Source organism: Belonocnema kinseyi, chromosome 7 (assembly GCF_010883055.1).
Source record: "Belonocnema kinseyi isolate 2016_QV_RU_SX_M_011 chromosome 7, B_treatae_v1, whole genome shotgun sequence".
NCBI lineage: Eukaryota > Metazoa > Arthropoda > Insecta > Hymenoptera > Cynipidae > Belonocnema > Belonocnema kinseyi.
In genome coordinates this window covers 130885725-130897635 of record NC_046663.1, presented here as the reverse complement: position 1 = coordinate 130897635, position 11911 = coordinate 130885725, and the positions used below count along the sequence as shown (strand labels likewise).

At 37.3% G+C, this 11911-nt stretch overlaps 1 protein-coding gene across 1 annotated transcript in view; it reads right to left on the bottom strand.

The window, feature by feature from the left end:
* Window positions 1-11911, bottom strand: part of LOC117177564 (germinal-center associated nuclear protein) — a 166496-nt gene that overhangs the window by 1768 nt on the left and 152817 nt on the right. The window lies entirely within an intron of this gene.

Below are 11911 nucleotides of genomic sequence, written 5' to 3'. Positions count from 1 at the left end.
AGCAGAAAACTAAAATAAGGGTTTATTTTTGTTTCAACTGAGAATCATTTTTGTAATGAAAGGACATTTCTAGAATAATTATTTTCATAAACCGCAAGAAGCGCTTTTTATAAATATTTTGATCATTTTAATGAAACTGGAAAGTACTACAGGCAAAAATATGCGCTTTAACATAGAAAATTTTTTAAAAAGTTGTCTGTCATTCCTTATAATTAATGAGTGAAATGCGGTCTTTGGCTGTAGACAGGCTAAAACACTCGTGGGCTCAAAGCTAAACCCTCATCGAGTGAAAGAAATTCTTAAGCTCAGGAGGAAGGAAGTCAAAATCGTAACAGAAATGTTTATAGGACATGGAAACCTCCGGTACCACAGACATAAGATAGAGCTTGAGAAAAGTCCCCTCTGTCGTCTGTGCGGAAAGGACAATGAGACTTCCACTCATATCCTCTGTCACTGCCCCGCGATTGCAGGGAAAGGTGTAACACTCACAGGCAGTTTCTGCATCAGTGAGTCTCAAATATCTTCCAACAGCGTGGCTGCGGTCCTCTCACTATGAAGAGAACTTTGGGGCCCCGCGTAAGGCTTATAAGGGGACGCAACGGGATTACCCAAGCGTCAGGGGCTGTGTCGGTCTCAACCCAGAATATATAATGATAATAATAAAATTCCTTATGATTTGACTTTTCTGAGAAAAAATGAATGGTGTCTTATGTGGACCACAAGATATCTTTCTTTTAAGGGGACCGTGCTGCGGCACGACGCAGTTTTCCTACTATATTATACTATGCTTGTTATACTTTCGTGAAAAATCATTAGAAACGAGGCAAAGCAATCAGACAAATTTCTTGACATTTTCTGTAAATGTAGGTGTTCGAATCTAGTCTGAAAAGAAGTTAAGAATTTCTGTTATTTGAGGAGTTAACTTAGATCGATTGTTTTGATGTCCATTTTCACGGTTCGTGATAGATATCTCTACTGATCTGTTTTTACCATCTCCTATGATAATACAGATTCCATGTAAATTTGACTTGTATTAAAACGTAACACCAGCTAAAGACAGCATGCATTTCTGAAAAAAGATGCCCCTATAGATCTGTCAAGTAGCTTAGTGGCAAAAGCACCCGACCGGCAATTTGAAGACCTGTGGTTCGATTTCCAACAGAGCAAAGGAAAAGAATTTATTTTAAAACAATTTTAAGTTAAAGAGATTAAACTTCGTTATTAAATAACAAATGTTATTTTAGTAACTATAGTCGACATTCATTAACAATAGTTGACCTGTCAGGGGATTTTTGTTCAAGAAAGGTGCTTTTTCCCCAATGTGCGACACTGGAAGAGCAACCTTGTGGGGGCGCACGGTCTCATTAAAAAGACATCTCGTGATCCAAGCGGGTCACCATTAATTTTTTTTGTTAGAATGGAACGTCAAATTATAAGGAACTTGTATATACTAATTAGAAAAAATTAAAAGGTGCGATATTGATGCAAAAATTGACTTAGAAAAATTTTGAACTTATTTTTGGTCAAAATGGCACTAAATGTTTTTATATACACGCAGATGTCGATTGGCTCGGATGTAATGTGTTTGTTGATGGGGGGGGGGGGGGCAAAATTTCTCTCTCCCAGCTAAGTGTTATAAAAGCCGGTGACACATGTTTTCGAGAATGTGGGTTCCACTGCTCGAAAAAAATGTTGCTTTTTTGACCTTCTAAAAAAAAAAAAGTAATTTCTTTACTTTAGCACGTTTTTTTAAAAAGTATGTACTTTAACGATTATGTTTTTAGATATTTTAATGGCCATATTCTTGATCAATGCTTAAAACACACACCGATTTATGCTTCTCTAAACTTTACACCAGGGAAAAAATAGCCAGAACGGAGGCTTTCCTTGCTGACGCTGGCAGTCTAGTCACCCGACGGTCCTTGAGAGTTAGAAATGGCTTTTCAGATGTCCTATTCATCAGCGAGGGGAAATTTCATGATTTTTACTCTTTAGCTCTAACAGTGAGATGGAAGGTTTCTGAGCTGAGTGAGGAAATGAAGGCCCTTTCATGCCGAAACCAGTTTCTTTAACGTCAAATAACTCACGGAACATTCGATTGCAGAAAGATGCTTGTACCTTAGTTGCCCACCTTGATTAGCAAAAAGAACGATTGTGCAAAGTTTTGAAATTGATGTGTGTCGAAGGGATAGCTGGCAATGCGTCCTCTATTAGTTCAAACTTCAAAAGAAACAGCTTTTCGGTTATCATAACCCGTTCACAACAAAAGGATCGAAAAGATTCGAACTGAGTACATAGCTACCTTTTTAATTATGTAACGCGGTCAGCCTCACGCCGTTGGCCTTGATTTGTCCCGTGACACGCACTATAATATCAACATTGTAATTGAGTAATAAACATACTTCCTTTTAATTTACGGTCAGTTTATGTTAATATTCTTCTTCATGCGATTGGTGGAAAATACCCCGATAAGGCCAACGTGATGCCAACTTGACACGTGACAAGAGTTTTCCCGCCATTATTTTGTTAACAAGCAAAAATTTATTTGCCATCTAAATGCTATACTTGTTAACTGAGACGTTTGTAATAAAGCAAATTGCATATTTCGTTTTAATTCAAAATTCAATTTCTGTTAATATTCTTCTTCTTCTTCTTCGTGAGATTCGTGGATAAATACACCAATAAGAGCAACGTAATGCAAGGTTTTCGGGAAAATGTCACTTGACATGACTGAACATTATTTGGGTAGAGTATGTTTGGAGAAACACCTAAACCTCAAACGGTAAAATTTTTAAGAGTATTTCGTTTGCCATCAAATACTTCTATCATTTATATTGCAAAACCGTTTACGGGCAGCTAGCTGACCGTAGCAGAGATATTTTACTTGAGATGAATGTGTTCTTTTCAAGCCTATTTTTCGAGATATTTAAAAGTTTGAAGTTAAAAAAAAATACCCTCTGTACCCGATCCCAGCGAAATCGCGGTAAAATTTCAGCCACAACCACGTCTCACGACCATGATATAGGTGGTTACACTCTGTAACGGAATCAATACGACCAACTTCTGCATTTTTTCCGCAAGTGTTTCAGCATATTGTTGACACGCAGGGATGCTTTTTAGGCTATTAACCAGTGAAAGCTTGGCACCTCAAGGCGCCGATGGTAAGGACGATTAGTTTAACAGAATATTCCGTGTACAATCGTTGCAACTCCCTTATGAGGTCTCTATACCTCTCTTTCTTTTCATTCTCCTTAGCTATGATGTTTTTGTCAGCTGGTGCCGAAAATTCGATAAAGAACATAGTTCGCTTCTCGAAGTCAAGAAAAACCCTGTCAGGACTCGAGTGTGCAACAGGAACAATTGTCGAGAATATAAAGTTCCAGTATATGCGGCACTTCACATTCTCGACAATTGACTCGATTTCCCTAGGAGCATTTAGAGGAGCGATATTAAGGTTAATACCGTAAGAGTGACAGAGATCGTAATAAAGCACTATTAATGCCGCATTGTGCCTTTGGACGTAGCTCGTTCCCGCATGAGTTGGGCAACTAGATAGTATGTGAGCTAAATGCTCCGGGTGTGCATGGCACGCCCTACAGCTGTCATCGGGAATGTCTTGGCTCGAAATGTGGCGACGGTATGTTAAGGTGGAAATAACACCGTCTTAGTATACCAAAATGAAATCCTCCGTACCAGACTTCAATCCAGGTGATTTAAGAAAAGCAAACGTTAGCTCACACGACATTAACTGAGCCTCCACATTCCTGTGGAAGATACTGTGCATCCTCTTATCGAGGAGCTATTCACGAAAGATTTTCTCTTGTGCTTTCTTAATCCAGGTACTACCGGGACGGCAAGCATGTTCATTGGAGATACTTTGTTCCTCGCCGACAGTTCGAAAGACCAAATCTGCCGGATGAGACGTTTGTATCTGCTTCGTAGAGTATTCTATATAGATGTCACATCCTGAATGCGGCTCTGTGGCACGCCCAGTTATGTATAAGTCTCTCCAGCGTAAAGGTGTCGTATAGCGCTTCTATCGACGAGCTCAGGGTCTTCAGGGATACGATTAGGTTTTCCTCGCTTCAAATAAACCTTGACGCATTTGTCTAACCCAAATTCCATTCCAATTTCCTTAGTATATCGTTCGACAATCCCTAGAGCTAGATGTAGTTGCTCTTTGTTTTTAGCATAGATCTTAAGGTCGTCCATGTAAAATACATGAGTGACCTTGTACTTTCGATCTGCAGGTTTGCCGCAAAAGTACCCGTCGGAATGGCGAAGTGCTAGAGATAGTCGCAATAATGTGAGGCAAAAGAGGAGTGGTCTTATGGTTTCACCCTGAAAGACACCTCTCTGAAAGGTGACCTTGTTAATTATCACACGATCTTTTTCAGATGAGATAGTAAGCCTGGTTTTTCAAAGCGGCATCAACCTCTCTATGCACCTCACGATTTGCGGATGAACCTTTAGGCTTTCCAAAAGACAGATGATAAGTCTATGGGAGGTCAAATAGAAATCTTTCCGATTAATCAATCGAGCCATCGACGAGCAGGTTCTCCCGACATCCCGCTACGCCTCTCTTTGAGCCTCGTTGTTCATATATTTCTTGCCACACAGGTTCTATTTCCCGAACAATCCTATCATTTAGGATAGCTGTGAATATCTTATACAGTGTGTTCGGACAAGTGATTGGCCTGTAATTGTTCGGGTCAGATAAGTTGCTTATTTTCGGCAGGAGTATTGTGCGCCCTTCCACCAACCATTCGGGAATTGGCTCTTCCGACTTTAAATATGAGGTGAAAATACGGGCCAAATGCTGATAGGTTGAAGGAAACTTCTTCCACCAAAAGGTCTTGATACAATCTGGTCCCGGAGCGGAACAGTTTTTTATCCCTCTTAATACTTTTTTCACCTCCTCGGTAGTGATGTGTGGGCATTCTTCATCAGGTTTTATGAGGGCATCACACAGCTCCTTGAAGCTATTTATATTTTCTGAGTCGTGGTCCAGTCCTTTTAGCGTCGGATAGTATCCGTATTCTCTCAACAATATGCTGCCTGATGGTCAGCAGCTTTGATTTGTTAAGTGTGTGATAACGGGTCCGGAGTTCGCGCGCGAACTTTTGAACCTTGGCGGTAAAATTCCTGCCAGATGTGATGTAGTCAATCACACACTAAATGCGGGACGCGTACTGTCTTGCCCAGCCTATCTTTATGGTAAGTTGATGTATTCGCTACTTAGTCTCATGATCAACCATTGGTTTCGTTTTACGGTTCGCATGTGCTAAAACTCTCGTTGCATTTTACACACAACAATTGATAGCCCAGAGGGTCGGATTCCTCGTAAAAATGTCCATATAGCTCATCATACATTTCAGCCAGATCTTTAGGCTTTATAGAAACCTGAGTGTTAATGTTTCTCCGGGTCATAAAGCATCGCTCTTCTTCTATCGGATACCTGCCCGCGGTTGATCTTAGTGTAGCCTCTCTTTTTCTGTTGCCGGCTTGTTCTATCTGTGGTAGAGCAGGCGTTTCGCTAACATAGCCCCCTTTTTGGAGTAGCTCGGCATGTATTCGCAGAGACCAGTGATGACCTTGGGTTCGACCTTGTACCTCACCTTCAATGTCATTTCAAGGTCAACTTTTTTTAAAAAATGGGAACCTATACTTTTGATATCGGCAATCGAAAGAGCGTGAAATTTGACATTAAAATATGCCTTGAGGTCCAAGGGCGACGTGACGTCTAGAGGTCAAATAAAAGTCAAATTATGCTTGCAAGAAAATCGCGCATAACAAGTGCTTAGAAAAGAAGGTTAATGACAAGGTCAAATCCAAGGTAATCACTGGATTTCTCGTTGGTAGTTAGATAAGACCTGACATTAACCATTTTTTTAATGACCAACCCTCTGAGATTTTCCGGGGTTCCCATGCTTTTTCCTCACCCTGTATGACCGTTCCATCACTTCTCAGTGCGGTTTAGGTGTTGGAAATCAGCACAAGCAGCCACTGAAAACGCACTGGCGGCCCAGTGCCGTTCGCAAGTATGTTTTCAGTGCTTTTTCATCGGTAGGGTACCTTTTTGTGGTTCTCTGCGCTGTCAGCTTTTATGCACGCTCGTCCTGATGTTTTGTCAAATCTAATCACGGCATTGACCGACCGGGCCAAGCAAATTAGTTTTCTACTTCCCTCCCCGGTCTCAACAAGATTTTCGGTTATTATTGTCACTGGTGGCGGAGAGTGCTTCCTTCTGCTGGCACCCTTCTGTTCTTTTTTTGGCATCTGCTGTTGATTATCTGTCTGCATGCGCTCAATGTTAGGCTCCCCTGGCTGTAGCAGATGTCCAATCGCATCACCGCTTCGCCCGCCTGGCGCAACTGTTTCTCGAAGGTCCTCGCAAGCAATTCTGAACAATTACATCTAGATGTCTTCACTGTACTTGCACTTTATCCCACGGAGTAAACGACATGGATATAGGATGTTATTTCGCTCTCCTCAGAAATTCCGATTTTTTTGATTGTCTAGTTCTATGTATTGCAAGTCGTCATTTATCAGTGACATTGACAATCAAAAGATTACAATACAAATACAAAATAAATTTGTAAGATGTTAAAAAATAATTTAATTTTGAAGGCATAGTTCTATCATATAGTTTATTGTTTGTGACTAAAAGCCAGTAGGGCGCCAGAATTGTTCAATTTTTCATGCTTCCAATCAGACACAATTAATAAAAATGTATACTATTTATGTCAAGTTCAAAAATAAGCATTGTTAAAAATGATTTTTTAAATTTATATAAAATACTCCTGTTATTAGGTGAAGTTTAGAAAAAATATTTCAGGTTACCTTTTCGCACTTCCTTTTATTCTTTGAAGGATTCTCTACGAATCGCTTTGGTATATTTTTATTTCAAACTATTTATTCAGGAATTATACAACTGTTAATTTTATTAAGAATATTTTTCTTAAAAAACTTTTAAAAAAATAAACACGTATTAAAAAGATTTCTACAGAGTTCATCAAGAAATAAAATAAGTCGTACAACATTATTATTAAATAAGAATGACGCAACTTTTACCCAAACAAAAATTGGAAACATGTAAGCCTCTAAATAACTAAATAATTTTAAATTTAAGTATTTTTTTGAACGTCCACCTTCAGCAAACTTTCAAAGTTAATTACAATTAACAATGGCAATATTTTCCTCGAGTTTAAAAATCACTTTTCAAAATGCTCATTTTTCAAATTCAGATAACTAAGAAATAGTGTAAATCCCGATATACACAGCCAAAAAAAGTCTTGATTCGAAACCAAACGTGGACTTGTTTCAAGGTGTAACATAAAGAAGACCAGCTCCGCTAAAAAGTAACATAGCTTTAAATCTTTAAAACTAACTACTTATAGAACTACAAGTTAGACCCGATGTACTCTTGAAAGTAGTCTGTAACGATAATATGGGCTAACATCAAGCCAAGGCATGGTTTAGAAACTAGTTGTTAGCTAGACGGAGGGCTAACGTCAAGCCGCTGCATAAGCCTTCAAATAGTATGTAGATAGACTGTGGGCTTACATCAAGTCACTTTAAAAATTTAAAATATGTCAGAAAACAGTTTCTTTGAAATAACAAAAACTTTTCTTTGATATATCCTAATTACTGGTTATATTATTATCTGTCTACGTTGTTTAATTACGTACATTGTGCGCAACTATGGAAGCCTTTCTTATAAACTTGACACGCATGCTCCTTGAAATTCATTAAAAATTGAGTGCCTGCTCCAATATTGGACACTTTCCTCCAGACAACTCCTTCTTTGACAATATCTCCGCCCAAATAGTAAAGATGCGCGTCTATAGGTTATTTCATGGTCTAGTTATTCTCTCGGTGAACAGAGTATCTACTCAACCAATTAAGAAACAGAAAGGTGCGACTAGTATACGACGCGCCTCGCTCGGCTCGCTCAGCTGTTGTGACGTCATAATTCTTTGAAGTTTGTTATACTGCCGTCCAAACTAAAAAGATACATAAGTGACATTTTTATGAAAAATGAGTTTTTAGTATCGTTGGATTCGTAAGAGAAAGCTGCATCCGTATTAATAAAATCTATTAATTATTCATAGTTATTGCAAAAAACGATTGTTTATAAATTAGGAAAGTCGAAAAAGTTGAAAAATACAACAGAAAAAGATACGCAAAGCACTTTGGGTGCCCTAAAAGTTGTACAAAGATGGCAATACTTCATCAGCATACACATGAAAAAGAACCTAAAGAACTTTGTGTATTTTTTGCGTTGTGAAAGTTATCGCGTGCGGCGCAAATTCACAAAGGAAAAGAATCGTTTGCCCTTACGTATCTTTTAGCCTTGTGAATTAGCTTGGACTCAGATCGGAAATCCACGCGAAATAAGTCCCGACTAAATTCAGCCATACACTAGCTCCCTCACGTACGTTTTGATGTTGTATTTTGAGGCTGTGCTCGAGCTCTTCGACAAAGGCATCGTCCGCAAGTGACTTTGTGTTCTTTTTGCCTTGTATTTTTGACTTGCCGCGATTAGTAAAACATGGCAAGTCCATTTTCTGAAAGAAATTGTTTAAAAAATAATTTTTTTTTTTATTTCAAAATATGAAAAAGCACATTACTTTTACCCAAATAGTGTATCTTAATTATTCAAAATTTTATTTGATATTAAAATTCTTTGGGCAAGAAGTTTGATTGACTTTCTCAGTTCGAGTCAGATTAGTTTTGTTTTATATTGATTACCCTGAATGGCTCTTTTTAAGACATAATTATTGCTGAATTTTATACATCAGCTTAATTTAAGGCAAAAATAAAAAATAGGACCACCATGGAAGTAAGATTTTTTTCCTGTGTAGTAAAATAGTTAGACTTTAAACAGTATGATCATGTGTCAATAAATGTTTAGTTTTTCATATTTTATTTATACACTTTTTAATAAAAATTTATTTTTATTAGAGTGCACAAACAAAAATGCAGTATGCAAAAGGAGAATAGAAGTGGATGGGATGAGGATTGCAAAGAGAGAAAAAAGGAGGTCAGAAAGGAATTAAGAAAATGGAAAAAGAAAAAAGTAATGGGAAGAATATAGGAGAAAAAAGAAAGAGTATACTGAGTTGTCTGATAAAAAGAAAAAGGAGGAGGATAAAAGGTTTCAGGAAGAGGCGGAGAAAGCTGGCACGGAAGAAGAGGTATGGAAGGTAGTAAATTGAGAAAGAAAAAGAAGAAAAACAGTAAATCAAGATATTAAAATGGTAGAATAGACAAAATATTTTTTGGATTTGCCAGGAACAGCAGAGAGAAAAGTTAGGAAGGGAGGAAAATATGGTAGAGAACGAGATGAGGAAGAGGACATTACAAGGGAAGAAATAGTCAAGGTGTTAGGAATAATGAAGGATGGAAATGCACCTGGTATAGATGAGATTCCAAATGAAGTATGGAACTATGGAGGGACGACACTAGAGGAATGGGCATGGATAATGTGTAATCGAGTATGGAGAGGAGAGGGTTGTGACCCTGATGCCAACACTGTATACAGTATATTTAACGATTTTGTCGGAGAGATTGAAGAAAGACATTGTGGAAAAAAATTGAGCCACCAAATCAGACAGTGTTTAGAAAAGGAATGGGGGTGATGGACAACATACATATCCTGAACTATCTAGTAAATAAGAGAATTCAAAATGGAAAAAGGGACAATGATAGCAATTTGTGTGACCTTGAAGGCGGCGTTTGACTCATTAAACTGAAGGGAATCAGACTTGCAAAAAGAAATGAGTATAAAAGGTTGGGGAGGAGTTAGGATAGGGAAGGAACAGATATATACACTGGCATACGCAGACGACATAGTGTTGATGGCAGAGGATGAAGAAGGGATGGCGGGCTTAATTACCGGATAAGAGAAATACTGAGATAGAAAAAAGCTGAATTTAAATGTAGAAAAGACCAAGATAATGAGGTTAAAAAAGGAGAGGGAAGGAAGAAAGAATGGACGGGCAGATGGAAGGGAACAAAATTAGAAGTAAAAGAGTTTAAATATTTAGGAGATATCTTGCAAACGAATTGAGATCATAGAGGTCATATAAGAGAAAGGATAAAAAAGCAGCAGGGGTAAGGAAACAGATCTAAGGAATAGGAAAAAGTTTAGAGAAAAATTGAAGGAGAATGTGGTTCTTTGATACGCTGGTATGGCCGGTATTAGGTTATGGAGCAGAGATATGGAGGTGGAAAGAAGGGAAAGATATTAATAGATTACAAGAAAGGCATATAAGGTGGACACTAGGGCAAACTGGAGGACGCCAAGATATATGGTGAGAGAAGAAGCGTAAAGGGATAAAATAAGTATTAGAGCGGGAAAGAGGGAATGGAAATTTGAAATAAAGCTTAGAGAGGGGAAGGAAGCGGAGTTAGCGAGAAAGTGTTTGATGGAGGTAGAAGAGAGGGAGGACGATAGAATTAACGATATGAGAGGAAGAAAGGAGGGAGTTTTCTAATGCTAGAAACATAGAAGACGGGACTGGAGTAAACTATGAAGAATTGGAAAAAAGAAGAGGGAAAGAGAACTAATAGAAAGATGGGGGATGATTGAGAATTCAAAATACTATAAATGGTATAAGATGATAAAAAAGGAAGGAGTACCAAAGTATTTAGAAAAGGGATGGGGAGAGAGAAGGTCAACAAGAATGGCAAGAGTTAGATTGAGAAACGAGGTAAGGGAGGGATGTATTAGGAAAAAGAAGAGAACAGAAAGTGTAGAATATGTGAATGGGAGGAGGAAACATGGGAGTATGTATAGGAAGAATGTAGGAGAGGAATGCAAAATAAAGGAAGCTGGCAAGAGAAAGTGGTTAAGATTCTAGGGGAGCATGGATTAGGAGAAGAATGGATGAAGGAGTTGGAGGGTGCTAGAGGAGAGAATGAAAGAAAAGGAAACGGAAGTCGCTTAGAATAGAAGTGTAAAGATTGTAAGTAATGTTTATGCAATAGTATAAGTAATCTAAGATCCGTTTGCGTTCTCATAATCTCTCTATTTCACTTGCACTCTCGCTTTCGTTCGATTGCTCACTCGTTTGCGATAAACTTCATAAAAAATTCTGACAATAATGACTGTCATTAATTATAATATTTCTAGAATTAGGATGTTTAAGATCAAAAAATTTTTAATTCAACAATTTTAAACACAACTGAATAGAAATTATCGTATTAACTAAGTTAAATTAATTGAATTTCAAAGCTTTTAAAATTAAACCGTATAATTTAAGAATTTATAACTTTTCTCTGTAAATTTAAGCTATAGTAAAAAGTTATGAATGAAATTGTGCTACGTTGTTTTTACTTTAGGAAACGAGGACAATAAATAGCAATATATTAGAATATCCAATATCAACATCAGGTAATTGGCAATAAATAAACGAAGAAATATTAATCGAAGTTAAACAAAATTGTATTTAATCTTATTGGTAATTATTTATGAAAATATCACAAAAATATTTATCTTGAAATAAAGATACTGTTCCTTTAACAAAATTTTGTCGAAAATTCCACTGGATTGTTCAAAATTCGTCTTTTTGAACACAGAATTTATTCTTTCTTTTTTGCTTGAAAATTCTAGAGCTTGCTAAAAGATGCAAGTTTTTTAATGAAAATTGATGTTTTCGTTTAAGAAAAGTCAAATGTTTTTTAAAATAATGAACTTATTAGTCCAAATACTCAAATCTTTTGTTGAAAATGCAATATGGTTATACCTTTATCCATAAAAAATTCAATGAAAAAATGGAAATTTCGAATATTAAGCCAAACAACGACAGATACGTAAAAAAGTTTAAAGGAATAATTATAGTTTTTTTGAAAGGCCTATACAATTTTTTCCAACACTTTTATAGGACTTGTTGTTTCGGTTTTA